The sequence below is a fragment of the Phalaenopsis equestris genome, unplaced genomic scaffold, assembly GCF_001263595.1.
Source record: "Phalaenopsis equestris unplaced genomic scaffold, ASM126359v1 Scaffold000761, whole genome shotgun sequence".
Lineage (NCBI taxonomy): Eukaryota > Viridiplantae > Streptophyta > Magnoliopsida > Asparagales > Orchidaceae > Phalaenopsis > Phalaenopsis equestris.
The window spans coordinates 4783195-4799213 of record NW_018165201.1 but is presented as its reverse complement, the minus strand read 5'-3'; positions in this window follow the sequence as shown (position 1 = coordinate 4799213).

Below are 16019 nucleotides of genomic sequence, written 5' to 3'. Positions count from 1 at the left end.
TATATATATTTATTCATATGATGTCTTGAGAGTATTATTTCAGAGTTTTAATCTACATTCCAAAATTTTAATAGTTCATCTTTTTAAAACAACTAATAAAAATTTAATTTTTGAAGTGCTTGTGATATTAGAAATTGATGGAAAATTCGTTGAAGCAATAATTTTGGTATCATTAATCCTTATTTTCATAGCTCTTGCTTAAAAAATAAGTGACAGATCAACAAAAAGTTAGTAGATGGATAAACAATGTTGAATTTCTTTACTGCAATGATACAAGTAATGCACAAAGGCTGATAATTTTTCTCATAATATGTGCACTGTCTTTCCATTATTCAAGTTATTATGGCAGAGAATCGACACAAAAAGAAAGGCAAAGAAATAATGATTGAGGAGAAAAACAAAGAAAATAATGATAGAAAGATCCAAATTCAAAATTTAAAAGTAATCCAGCTAAAAATGATCCATAGCTCTAATCCAACTTATCCTATGGCTAGATTAGTGAATTTACTGAATGTTAACATGATCATGTATGGGGCTACAGTGATTGAAATAAGAACTTATAAAATAGTAATTCAGCTTCTACTTCTTGATTAGTACTAATTCATCATTTATTTCTTGAAGTATATAATTGTAGTTATACATAACAAGTAATTATGTATAATAAATTCTTCTTTAATTCTGTACATAATATACGTACACGCAGCTTCCTTTCCATGTCAAAATTGCCAAGGCATGTGCAGCCCCTCAATTCCCCGCTAAAATCTACAGGGAACTCTCTCTCCTCGTAAAGAGATTTTAAGGCATCTAAGCCAAAAAGATATATCTTCATTTTATCTCATAGGATATTGTGTTAGAGCTGCCATAGCAGCAGTCTAATCTAAGCATTTTCTAAGTGCTCTTATCATGCTGATATAGATCATCGTTGCTGATCATATTATCAGATTATCATAAGTTGTTCATGTTTATCTTTGATAGGTGCCTTGCTCTAACACTCCTTGGATGATAGAGCCTTTGGGCATTATCATATTATCGCACGCATTATTCTTCACTCATATGTTTTTAGATTTACGATTGTAATTGAGAGTCGAGTAAAGTATGTCATAGAATGAACTTGGCTAGGTTAAATCATAAGTTGTTCATGTTCAGTTTGAGCATGAACCAAGCTTTATCAAATATTTTGATACTTTGCTTGCTTAATTTTTTTTGTTTTTTTAAATTTTTTATACTTGATTATATTTGGCTTGTTTATATTAATTGAAGAAGCTAAGATTTTAATTAAGTATATATGATTTTTTATATAAAATTATAATTTTGATTTGTACTTGTTTTTTCAAATCTATTTAAAAAAAAAGCTAAAAATTCAAATAAGTAATTGATTTGCTTATACTAAATTATTAGATATTAATTTAACAAAATTTAAATAAATAAGCAGTTGGATAAATTTAAATTTAGTATTTACTAGCTTATATCAAGTAAATAATTTTTTTGCAATCAAAATAATAAAAGTAAGTATTAATAAATTAATTCATTGAAAAAAATAGAATAGAATAAAATGCATTAAATTTTTATTTATATTGATATTAAATTATAATATGTTATTACTAAATTTATTATGAATTATGTTCTAAATATAGAATGTTATATAATTTGTTCTAAATTTATTATTTATTTATTCAAATGTTAGATCATATAAATATAGAATATTTAGCAAATTACATGTGAGTTAGAATGCATTTAAATTTGAATCATTTAGCCCTCGAGTTTCAATGAAATGTTTAAAGTTTTTTATTTACTAGTTTAAAAAAACATGAGCGAGTCTTAATCGAGCCGAGTTCAAATTGTTCGTCAAGTACATTGGTTCACATACAACCTTACATACAACATATGATTATGCTTTTCAAAATATGTTATCGAAGATTTTAATATTTTTAATTCTATATTTAAACTTTATTTTTAAGCATAAATTATAATTACAAGCAAATAGATTCATAATTGTTTCAAATATTTTTTAGGGTAGCTCAGTTAAATATAACTCCTCTCTTACTTTATGATTCAATCAATATATTCTTTTAGAAGTATATAAGAATATGTTTTGTCCCTTTGAGATTTACTTGATCACACCTATTAATAATTTTTTCAAAAAAAAGAATAGCAATTATGTTTCATTATGTTTATTCATATGTTTGCTTGTCTATTTGTTTAATTTAAAAGATATAAGGTGAATAGCATAAAATAACAAACTACAAAATATGCCTATGAAACCCTACTCTAAGAAGTAATAACTAGGGTTGTCAAAACGGCTCGTTGTTCACGAATAGCTCGTGTTTGAGAAGCTCATTTTTGGCTCGTTCGCTAAGTTAACGAGCCGAACACGAACAACACCAACAAATATTTGTTCGTTTGTGTTTGACTCATTTTGGCTCAAAATACTATTAATCAATTATACATATAATTTTGATGATTAGTAGTCTTAAAAAATCTAACTGACTACAATGTTATAAAGATTTATAATCAATTAAAAGTATTAATTAAGAAACTAGAATAAAAAATATTAATTTAGATTCAAATGATAATTTAAATCTTGCCACAATCTTTAACATCTTATGACTACATGATTAGGGTTGTCAAAACGACTCTTTGTCCGTGAACGGCTCGTATTCAGCTCGCTAAGCAAACGAGCCGAACACGAACACACTTTTTGAGCTCGAAATGTAAACGAGCCGAACACGAGTTGAGCCTAGGCTCGCTCGTGTTCGGCTCGTTTACACCCCTAGTAACAACAGTCAACTTAAATTACCATAATATCAAAAACACCAGAAGAATACAAAAATTATTACATTCTCATCCGAACTCTGTGTATGACAAAATTGTATATTGTTGTTCACAGATTCTCATACAGCGTAAAACTATGCTGCACATGAAATCTGAATGGATCAAACTTCCGTACTCACAAACTAGGAGGCATTATTGTTATACATCATAAGTTGGTTGTCGTCCTTGGATAAAGCTTCATTGTTGTAGAGCCAGCTTCAAGTTGAAAGCTTCCAGATAATAAGGAGGAGGAAGTTAACAATAATGAATAAGAAAGGAGAATTAGCAGCCCTGGTGCCAAAAGAAAATATGGAGATGGCGAAGGTTAGGATGCGTTATAGGGAAATACAAACAAAGACAGGGTTCCTATGAACAGGATTTTGGCAAAGCGGACAAAACGCTTTATCATAGAAACTCGAAGCAAAACCTGTATTGCAGTCATTGGAAATATATCTGAAGAGAAAAAATATCAAATGTAATTATGCTGCAGGTTCTTTCTATGAATTTTTATAGTTTTTAGGGTTATTTATATACATGCAGATGATAGCTATGGTCGCATGTAAGGAACCATTGTATTTGTTACAAATAGAGATTATTATAATTTGATGACATGCCATGAAAAGTAAGGATGGACAGGCTAAATTCGACGAATTTATATACTTATCGAAGCATAGTGAATGCATACAATTGAATTTGATCAACCATGATGGAATGCTACCAGTGATTCATAGGAATCTAGCTCAAATAACCAAATTTAACCCTTATTAATTAGAGTTCACTCAAGAAAATTTAGTATGACTGCATAAATATAACAATGCTTATATGGACTTTATTTATGTAGCATAAGAAAATAACAATTGTCGGCAAGTAAGTTTTAAAATATACTATAAAAGATTTGTTGAAGTTAATGGATACTATGCACCCATTTTAAATGCGGTTACGTAGCTGAGTACAATCGATACAATATGGTTATACTGAGCAAATTTGAGTCACCTGTTCTTAATATCACTGTTTATGTTAGTTAGTATTACTATTCACCACTGGTTTACAGGAGGATAAATAAATAATGTAAATTCAATAAAGGGATAGATACAACATGATTGTACTGAGATAAATTTGTGAATGATATTTTTGTATGCAAAACCAAATTTTCGTGTGAGCTCTTCAGTGCAACCATATTGTATCATTCGTACCGAAGCTATATCAAATTTTATAAAGGCGGTTAGGAAGCTCAATACAACATGGTTATACTGAACAAATTTGAGTCTCTTGTTATTAATCTCGTTGTTTATGTTTGAACTTTTATCTAATTAATAAGTGTTAAATTTGGTTATTTGAGCTAGATTCCTATGAATCACTGGTAGCATTCCATCATGGTTGAATGGTTAGAAAATAAATAATAAAAATAATAATTGTCGGCAAGTAAGTTTAAAGATATATATGCGAAGATTTGGCAAAATTAACGGATTTTTTTTCCATTGAATTCAAGGTTAAATTTGTGATCTTTTCCGCAAGATTTACAAGCAAACCACTCAATTCTCCTACCGAACAGCCCCTTAGGATTTAGGTTTCCTGCAAGATTTACAAGCAAACCACTCAATTCAATATGTATTTACATATCAAACTCCTAAACTTTGATTTTTACATATATGCCATATTTTATATTTTTTTATGTTTTATAAAAATTTTGGGGTGCAAATATGAAAAACGAAGTTCAGTTGTTAGGTATGTAAACATATAAGAATTGGATGTGGTATGTATGTAAATGCCAATAGAGTTTTTTTGGAAAATTCCTAATGCAAGAAATTTGGCAGAGATATATGTATAGGGTTAGGGGCTAGATATTTAAATGTATAAATTGAGTTGAGCTTCGGCCACCCTCTGGTCAAGCTCAAGCTAAATTAATTAATAGAGTTCGAGCTAGAACTTAATTCACTACTTCGAGCTGGTTTGTGCATTGTCATGTTTATTGAGAGAGAGAGAGAGAGTGAATAATATTAATTCAATTCAATATTATAAAAAAATGACAAATATATAAGTCAGATCATAAGCTAATGAGTCAAGTCTAGGCTTGCTTGAGCTTTACTTGTTTGCTCATCTCACGAGCCACTTATCGGGTCAAGCATGAGCTGATTCATGAGTCTGCTTGGCTCAGTGCATATAAATGCTCTTATACATATGATTAGGATTCGTCTAAGTTTAGATAGAGTTTGCCAAATGTGCATTGAAAATTTTGGATAGGATTAATTTAATGAGTTTTTACATACAAACCACTCAATTTCTAAGAATTTACAGATCTAACACCTAGCTTTAATATTTTCTTTTTGTAGAAGTTTACATACATAGCACCCAATTCATATGCATTTACATATCTCGCCCCCCAACTTTAATTTTTTACACTCTAAACACACCCTAACCAATGTATGAAAAAGGTGGTTTACACTATTTCCACATTTTCATACATAGGGAAAGGAGCTTTAGATGTAAAAATCAAAGTTTGAGTGTGAGATAAGTAAATGAATGTAAGAATTGGGTGCTACGTAGTTAAATTTCTCAATTCTTTTTTCATGTCACCTTAGCTATGCATGAAAATGTGTATAATCTTTTTTGCTCGGGTCTTTATATATATTTCGATTCATTCAATCCTTGCACCGTTCAAATTAGAATCTTCTTAAACTCGACTCCTTAACGAATCTCAAAACATATACTCTAGATCTCAATTCCAATTCAAAACTTATGAAAATTTAGATTCAAATTCATTATCCTATTAATTGGTTGGCTTCGGCCTAATGGCCTCAAACATGGCATTAAGGGCCCATTTGAAATCAATTTTATTTTATATTTTAACATATTTTTAATGTAATTTTTTTGTATGTTTTTCTTTTTTATTTATTTTCTAACATAAATCATTTTTTTTTTTATCTTCAAAACAGTTTTTGTGTGTTTTTATTGGCTTAAAAAAAGGCATTACAACTAAATATGTAGTTGGGCGCATTAAAATTAAACGTATTTTATTTCAAATGAAAATGTAAAAATAAAATTATTATTTTGACCACCAATTATTGAACTAAGGTAGAATGACACTTTTGTAATGTGGTGCCGCTCACCCACCACATCTCACCTACCGCTCATCTACCTCTCACATACCACTCTCTTGCTTCTATAAATAGAGAGGGTGTGAGGCTTAGGAGAGCAAAAGAAGAAATCATAAGCTACCACAAAGGAGGAGAGAATAGCTAGAGAGCTAGAGATGAGGAGAGCATCTTGAGACTTATATCAAGGTGTCGCTTGAGAGGGAGACCATAGAAGGAAGATGAGGACTCATCTCTATGTATAAGCTATGTATTCTCCATTTCTTTTGCCTTAGTGAACTATTTGATTGATTCTCTCCCGTGGACGTAAATCTAGTTGGATCGAACCACGTAAACGATCTGTATTTGCTTGTGTTCTTTGCTTTTCATTTCTATGTCAGAAAGTACATATCTCATAATAAAAATAAAATAAAAATAAAATATAAAAATAAAGAAAAAACAAAAATAATCTCTATCAGGCCTTAAGCGACGGATAAGTTTTTGATTGTATCATGAAGCACAAATAAATCGAAATATTTGCTCCCCAATACACTAATCGCACCAAGATCATAGAACCAGTACAGAGAAAATTACCCCCACACAAAACCAACTTCACCTCCCCCAATCTCTAAACTCTAAGCTCTGCAAGACTGATTAGAACATTCATAAGAATTTCTTCAATCCAATCCTTTTTATCCTTTAACGACGGTATTCGCGCATAAGCCTCCTCTAAACTATCTGGACAGATATTTGCTATCATGCTGATCTCCCAATCTTCGCATAAGCCATCGAGGTCCCTCAACACAAGTCTGACAGCCCCGGAATCACAGTAATTCCCATGATAATCCTCTAAAAGTGCAGGTCTTTTACCCTTTGGATCATACATGCCGATTGAGTCAGCATCATCATAACCATCAGAACTAGATGAATATCGTCCGATCACTATTCCTTCAATCACTAGTCCATTCTCTTCCTCCTCAATCATTATCCCTTTGCCTTTATCCTTCTTCAATGTCTCCTCCATCACAATCCCTTTGCCTTTCTCCTTCTTTGGATTCTCATTGATCACTATTCCTTTGGCTTTCTTCCTATCACGATTTTCTTCGATCACTATTCCTTTGCCTTTGTTTTTGTCTCGATTCTCCGCCATGAGAACTCAAATGCTGCAAAAGCAGGATGCATGTTATGAGAAAAAAAAAAACAGAGATTTTTATGCCTTAATTGTGTTATTGCCGTAAGGAAGTTCAAAACTGTTTTGCTCTCTCTAATATATATATATATATATATATGATCTGTGTATGAAAATATAGACTTATGATGCCTTGATTATTTCTTTAACAAATTTTCTATCAATTTTGTAATATCAAATGCACTTCAAAAATTAAATGTACTCATAGATTTTTAAATAAGATGGAATATTAAGAAGTTAGATGATTAAAATACTAAAAGTATTATTTTTAGGATATCATATCTTTATCTATATATATATATATATATAGAGAGAGAGAGAGAGAGAGAGAGAGAGAGAGAGAGAGAGAGAGAGAGAGAGAGGGATAGATGGATAGATAGATAGATACATATAGCCCACATAGCAACATGTGCTAGGCCATCTATTGTTAAGGTACTCTTTAAGGTGTATATTATTTAACAAATTGTATAGTAAATTTGCTTTGTTTTTCAAATGTGTGGGTATAAGCATAAACCTATAAGGCAAAGAACTTTTATGTTTTGACTCATTAAGCAAGATTTATCTATCTGTATTATAATTAAAAATTTGAGCTTTGGGGTCCCAATTATAATTATTTATAATCTCACACCTTTAGTTGTTCCAAGAAATATTGTGGTGTCAATTCACTTTTATTTTTTTAATTTTTTGTAACCAAGAAATTCATCATCCATTGGTTATTCAAAATAGAAGAGAAAACATTAGCTAAATTACATGATAATCAACTCTTTTATGGAAATTAAATGATAGTAATTGCTCCACCAATGGAAATAGCCCCATGAATGATTCACATCCTAAAAAATCAACTTAGATTCAATAAAATTCCTTTTTCTCCTTTCATCAATAAAAAAGTAATATTTTAAATTTTAAGATTCAAGAATCAACTTTTTTGTCACTTTATATCTAATAATATAAGATCAAAAGACAATTATTTTATATAATATTTATTTATTTCAAATTTATTTTAAGTCATCATGAAATAAATAAAAAATGTTTTATGTTAAATAAATAAAAAAAGTTATTACTTTACTAGAGCTTCTAAGAGAGATATTTTGAGAGTAATGGCCACATCAAAAGGAAATTGATCATGATTTGTATCTTTATTTAGGTGATCTTTTTTTGTTTTTGCTAGTTTATTCTATTTAATTACCGTTTCAATCTTGTTTTGGCATAATGATGCCCTTTTGTTGAATTATAATTGGTTTGATTTTCCTATTTGAGATAAATATGATCTGCTCTTCTATCATTAAAAATCTCAACCCTTTTGCAATATTTGTTTTAATTAATAAAATTTTATCCTTACTTTTTTTAAAAAAAATCAAGTTTAAATTATTGTAACCTTAATTATAGTTAGGCTTGAAAGGATAATTTAAAAACAATCTTGCACAAGATTTATCGCTTGACGTAGATTCATGCTCCACCTGAACTCTATAAAAAGAAGAAACAAATAAACATGAATAATGAGTATTCAACTCAATTCATTCATCTAAATTTTTATCATTGTCACACTACATTATATAATTATGAAATACATTTTTACTTATCTGTGACAATCTTAACTTGCTTGTAAGATTAGCTACTAAACATGCGAGATTGAGAGTAAAAAAGAGAGGAAGAACTCTATAATTTTGTATTACCAAAAAGTAGAAAGCTTGGGACAATAAGTAGATGTGTGTCTTACCTTGCCTTCTAACTAAATATTTATAGGTGCCCTCAGAGTTAAAGTTTAATGGGAAAGTTACATTAAAGGTAAACATATAAATTAGAGAATATATATCCCAATAGTAACTTTTCTTAAGATAAAAAGGTATGATGGTTGCTATAATTCTTTCAAAGATAGTAATGTCTCTATGTATAAACAATAGTGAATGAGGGCACAAAGCCCATTACATAGGAGGCATTAAAAGGGAGAAGCTTCTTTTGTACAAGAGATAATGGAATTCCATAAATTTATCAATTATTCTTTAATTTTTTAATCATTCTAAAAAAGACTCTAATTATTACTTATTTTATTAGAACAATGATCACAATACACAAAATCACATGCATATACACACACACATAAATATAATGTATTGAAAACCGGAACGGATCAGCTGGTTCAACTGATTCGCCCGTAAATCGATCAGTGGTCCGATCAGAGTATCTTATTAAACCATTTCAGCTCGCCTCAAACTGTCGGTTCGCGAGAACTGGGCCAAATAATTTTGAGCATGTAGCTGCTTCAATTTCCTCCCAAACAGAAGGATGATATTATTAATTTTTTCCCTAGACTTATTAAATATACCCTTTATCCCAAGTTATACACTGTTTCCTGTACAAAACAAATGAAAATTTGCATCTTATCCCTTTTCAGTATGACAACCTTTCTGAAATCAAATGAACAAGATGGCTGCTTTTTCCTTTGAGACAATTTAATATTTTTTATTAAAATTTAATTAATGTTCTTAACCATTTTTAAGAAACCATGTAAGAACTTCATGTCATGTTGCAAAATGAAACAATAACTTATGAAATATTAAGCATTTTTCATTAAAATTCATTTGATACAATATTTGAATCTATTGCCATTCAGCTGGAATACTTAAGATGTAACTCATAATATAAATTTTAGATTATCATTCATTGAAGTATTATTTTATAGTTCATACCAAGGAGAAAACTTTTGTTAATCTTTATTTCTTCTCTGTTGCCTTTTGTTTTACAGTTAATCAAATTTTTAAATTTTACAGTTCTAATTTTCCTGCTTTATTTTGATTATATTTGAATAACTTTTGTTATATGCATGTCTTACAAAACTAAGAAGAAAGCTTGCACTTTTGAGCATAAGAGCCTTTCATTGTAATAATTAAGTATAGATTTTGCTCCAAGGTATCTAGCTCCACAACAAGCAAGACCGATTTATCTCTTGTTGCTTTTTGCCTTTAATATGTATGAGCTTTTGAGAACAAAAAACAGCAACAAATGGTGTTATATATAAGCAAATGATAGAAAATCCCTTGAATCAAGAACTTGCACTCGACAACCTGTACTCTTCCACGTGTGCTCGGTACTCAGCCTCCTATACTTTGGCATTTATAGTCGTAAAAAAATAACTCTCATAAGCGTGATTTCCCAAAACAACCTTTCTAGAACTACAAAAGAAAAGTCACCATTAATAATGTATTTTATACACCAGAGACAGTAGTACGCGTGGATCATGCCAAACATAAGAAGATGAACTATACAAAGAGCATAACAAAGTGATAGAGAAATAACTACAACGTGCAATGCAACAGAGAACTCGTTCAGAAGAATAGCTGAACTCATCCATTCGACATCTTTACTCGACCACCTTAACTCAACCACGGGTACTTGTCTAGGTACAAAATTCAACCAGCTGCAATCATCCAAAAAAGATAACTCTCCAAAGAGAGTTCTCCAAAAACATCTTTGAAAAATAATCTTGTATAAAAAAAGTTAGAATCACGATGGAGTTGAGCTAAACAATAAGAAAATCTCTGATAATAGAAAAACACTCTCAGAATACTCTCGCCTTTTTTTTATTTCATTGCGTTTATATTTTTTATTAACTCCTTTAATATGGATATAATAAGTAATGCAAATATTACTTGTCATATAAAAGACTTTGTAATAATGCTTGGGGAACTTGCCATCACAAGCAAGTTGCCAAAGGGTAAATGAAAAATGATAAAAACTTTTAGATCCTGCTTGGCTCAATAGTTGAATGTTGCGGACAACTTTAGATAAGATCTTTCCAAAATAATTTGTCCAAAAAAAAAAATGAAGTAAAATAACTTGGGGATTTAAGATCACAAAAACTTAGCCTAGGTAAAATTGAAAATTTATGGAGACCATTTGCTTTATGAAAGCTACATACGACCCCATGGCTAAGGATAGTCTCATTTTAATGAAAATGCTTGAATTTTTTTTATAACCAAGTCATATAGTCATGTAAAAAGAGAAAGCTCCTTTCACCAGTAACACTCAGGAAACTCTACATATAAGTCCTTCAAGTCAAATGTAATAAAAATGAGCTAATAATCTATGAAACTACTCCCTGAATGTGTGCCAAAATGCCCCTATGCCGAAATCCTATAGGTGTAGCCAATGCGCCATCAAGATGATTCGTTGTAAGAATGCGAAGAACCCTCAAGCTGATGAATAGTCTACAGATAGAAATATACACCACTAATTTTTACTCAAATAATTTTGGGTTGTATTTGAAAAAAAAGATGACATATCTAATGAATTTATGTCTTAGAGAAAAGAAACACACTTGTCTTATAGAGACGACCAATGTATAGATTCATGTTTATCAAGAACTTGCACTTGGCTATCTGTACACAACCTCCTATACCCGTTCAGATATGCTTAACTCACTGTATTCGACCACCTAGACTCAACCCCCTGTACTCTGCCCAATTTACTCCACTTCGTATACTCTGCCATTTGCAATCATTCAGCAAAATTGCTCTAATAAGGGTGCTCTCTCAGAACAACTTTTCCAGGCAATTCATCCATGGCTAAATAAACTAACTAAATAACAAATGTGACAATTGAGAGTACAAAGTAGTAGACTGAGAGTGACAAAAGATGACATTAATACAATAAAAGAAACCAAACATAATATAATTTATACACCCGAGATGGTAAAGTACAAATCCACGCAGGCTGAAATTTCAAAACAAGTATATGTGATTATAGCATACATGTATTATTTTGGAAAATCACCCCTATATAAAAGGGAGGATAATGAAAGATGAGTCTTATTCCTTCCACATGTGACAGCTATTAAATAAATCAATACAAAACTCTCTCTCTTTCTCTCTCTCTCTCTCTCTCTCTCTCTCTTTCTCTCATCCCCCCTTTCCTCCCTCTCCTCTCTCTTCTCTACAGTTCCTCTCTCCCATCCTTAATTGGCTCCATTCATTGAGTGTGATTCATGAACAAATTTATGTTCAATATTATAATTTGATAACATGCCATGAGAAGGTTGGCATGTTAAATTGGCCAAATTTACATCAATGCATAATAAATTTATTTAAGCAAAAATAGACATAAATTAATATAATCCATATAAACATTCTAATATTTATCAAAGCATAGTAAAATTTCTCTAGTAAACTTTTATCTCAAAAAATTTTATACCCTTTCTAAGTAAGAAGTGTAAATTTGGTGATTTGAGTTGGGTTCATATGATTCATTGGTAGCATTCAATCGCAGCAGATCAAAATCAATGGTAAGTTGGATAGTAGGAAAATATTTTCATGTAAAAATAGTAATCGAAAAGTAAGTTTGATCCAATAGGTGCCAAATATATTTATTTCAAATCAAAACATAACAAAATTAAAAAAAAAAATAGAAAATATAAAGTTAAAATAATCTCAAAGGGCTTACTTGCCGTTCTTGATTGAATAACCAATACATAATAAGTACCATTAATCATAACTAAGTTGAAATATTTTCACCAAGTTTATACAACCACATAATACTGCTCACAAAGCCAACTTCACTTCACATAATCTCAATATCTGAGCTCTGCAAGACCAATTAAAACCGCAATAAGTGGATCTTCAATCCATTCTTCCTTCTCCTTCAACGACGGTATCCGCGCATAAGCCTCCTCAACACTCTGTGGGCAAATATCTGCTATCATGTTAATCTCCTCCTCAGTGCATATGCCTTTAAGAATTTTCAAGACATGTCTAACAGCATTGGCATCACTATAATACCCAACAACATCTGAAACCATTGGTCTTTTACCCTTTGGATCCGGCATGCTTACTTCCAAACGTTCAGCTTCCTCAACAAAAGCTTCATAATCAGAAAAATCAGTTGAAGATGGCCATGGTTCTTCGATCACTGGACCTCCTACTTTCTCCTCCCACACTACTTCTTTGATTTCCTCTTCCTCTTCCACTTCCTCGATCACCATTAATCTGTCTTTTCCTTTACCTATCTCCTCGACCATTATTCCTTTGCCTTTCTCCTTGTTTTGGTTCTCATCGATTACTTTTCCTTTGCCTTTTTGTTTGTCTTGATTCTCCGCCATAAGAACTCAAATACTGCAAAGACAGTGCGCATTTTATGAGAAAACATTATAGATCTTTGTGCATTAATTCTATAATTGCAATTAGGAAATTCAATGTTGTTTTATTGTTAGCTCCATTAATTTTTTGTTGGTTTGACAATGATTTGTTGAATGTTCACATAATGTCACATATAAGGCTGTCTATTGTTAAGATACTTATTAAGGTTGATATTACTGAACAATGTTTAGATTATACTTAGTTTGATCTACAAATGTGTAGTTACAGTCAATAACCTATGATGGAAAGAACTTCCATATTTTATCCTCATTTCATGCCTTTAAGCACAAATTGTCTATTCGTAATATGATTAAAAATTTTAGTGTTGGCAACCCAATTATGACTATATTGTGGCATCAATTCTCTCTTATTTTTTTAATTGCCCAATCCTTTTTGCCGTGCTTGTAGCTTGTCTCTTGTTCAATGAGATGAATGAAAAAAAATTTGTGGCCAAGAAATTCATGATATGTTGTGTGTGTGTGTGTGTCTATATATATATATATATATAAAGCAAAATATTAACCAAATTACATCAGAATCAACACTTTATGACAATCAAATGATGGTAATTTTTCTACTGATGGAATTAGTTCCTATGATTCACATCCTTAAAAATCAACTGAGGTAGAGTAGAACAATAGATTGAAAACCATTCTTCCTTTGTTTTCTTCTCCTGCACCAGCTAGTAATCTTGTAAATCTTAAATCTAGCAAGCCAACTTTAGCACACTTTATATCAATTAATATAAGATCAAAAGATGAATCTACTATGGAAAATTCAGGGTATTTCAAATTTATGCAAATCAATTTGGAAGAAATAGGCCTTCAACAAGATATTTTGAGAGTAATGGCCAAATTGAATGGAAAATTGATCGTAATTAGTGTCTTTATTTAAAAGAGACTTCTGTATATGTGCTAATTCATTCCATTTACTTTCCATTTTAATTCTTGTTTTGGAATAATGTTGCCCTTTTGTTGAATTACAATTAGTTTTATAATAAACCTTCTGGTGATATATATGCTCCCCTGTTCTGCCATAAGAAACTCAACCATTTTGTAGTCTTCGTTTTAAATTAGAAATTTTAGCTTTACTTGAAGAAAAAGGTCAAGTTCAAATTATTATGACCTTAAATTTAGTTAGATAGGCTCCAAACCACAATTAATAAATAAACTTAGAGTATGTTGGGGGCTGCTTATAAGTGCGGACGGCGTTTTCAAAACGTCACCGTACTGTTTGGTTCGCGCGTTTCGTCAGCTCATCCGAAACCGTGTTTGGGTTTTTACACTAAACGCAGACCGCAGACCGAACTCCGTGGCCTACCCGCAGACTGCGTAAGCTGCCCCAAACGCACCCTTAGAATGAAATTTAAAAAATTAATATAAATTCATGCTCAACTTTTAACTCTATAAAATAAATAAATTAATAAGAAAAAAATAAAAAGTAATAGTCTAAATTTATTTATCTATAGCATTAGAATTATCAAAAGGTATGCAACTATTAAATCCTTATTTATTTATGGGTGACAATCTTGTCTTGCTTTTAAGATTAGCTACAAAAAAAGAGAGACTAAGAGAGAAAAAGAGAGGGACAACTTCATGAATTTGTATAACCAAGGCGTAGAAAGCTTGAGACAATAAGTCACTGTGTGCCATACCTTGCCTTCAATCTACATATTTATAAGTGGCAATACAATGAAAACTTAATTGGAAATTTACATTAATGGTAAGCATATAAATTAAAGTATATGGCTCAATAATAAGTTTAAATAAAATTAAAGATACAATGGACGCAATATGTTTTTCAAAGATAGTAATATCTCAATAAATATTATATATTAAAAAAGATCACAAGACCCATTATATAGTCATTAAAGAGAGAAAATTTTTGGTACAAGAGATAATGGATTCCTAATATAAATTTATTAACTATTCTTCAAATGTTTTTTATTAATTTTTTTAGTTATGAAATTCTCATTATTACTTATTTTATTAGAGTAACACTTATATTGGACACACACACACACACACACACACACAAACATATATATACATACATATATATGCATATATATATACATACATACATATGTAAATATACATACATACATATGTATATATACATACATACATATGTGTATATATATATATAATGCACTTATTTGTCACCTTATTTCTACCTTTTTGTTTGTTTATATTATACTTTTTGGAAGTTTTTAGTATTGTTCTGTAGGATTTAGAGAAGGAGGTCGATTAGAGCCTGACACAACGTCAAATGGAGCAAAGTTGCTCACTGACGCCTGACGCCCAAAATAGGTCAAATTTGAGCAACAAACCTAGTAGCTGGAGAGTAAGCACTGCGATCGTAGCGCCTAGGCACCACAGATTGGGCGCTTAGGCGCTAGTCCACTCCCAGATTTAGTCTAGAATACAAAGCGTCCGAAAAGTAGGCGGTGTGGCTACAATGAATAGGTGCTACACCTTCGGTTCTTATGTGCCACAACCTGGGCTCCTCTGCACCAGTTGTTTTAGATCTAGATTATGTGACCTGTGCCTAGGTACTAGTTTGTGGCGCCTAGGCACTAGTTTGTGCTGATTGACAGTTTCTTCAATTGAGACGCACCTCTTCACCTATAGAAGTAGAAAAACAATGGAAACAAAGTGAAAATGGTCTTTTCTGCAACTTTTGAGCATGGAACTCTAAAGAAGAAGACCAAAGAGCTTGTAAGCAGTCTTTGAGAGAAGAAAGGAGAGAGTTTGAGAAGATCAAAGGGAGTAATACTTTTTTGCTTTTGGTTTCATCACCTTGCTTTGATAAGGGAAA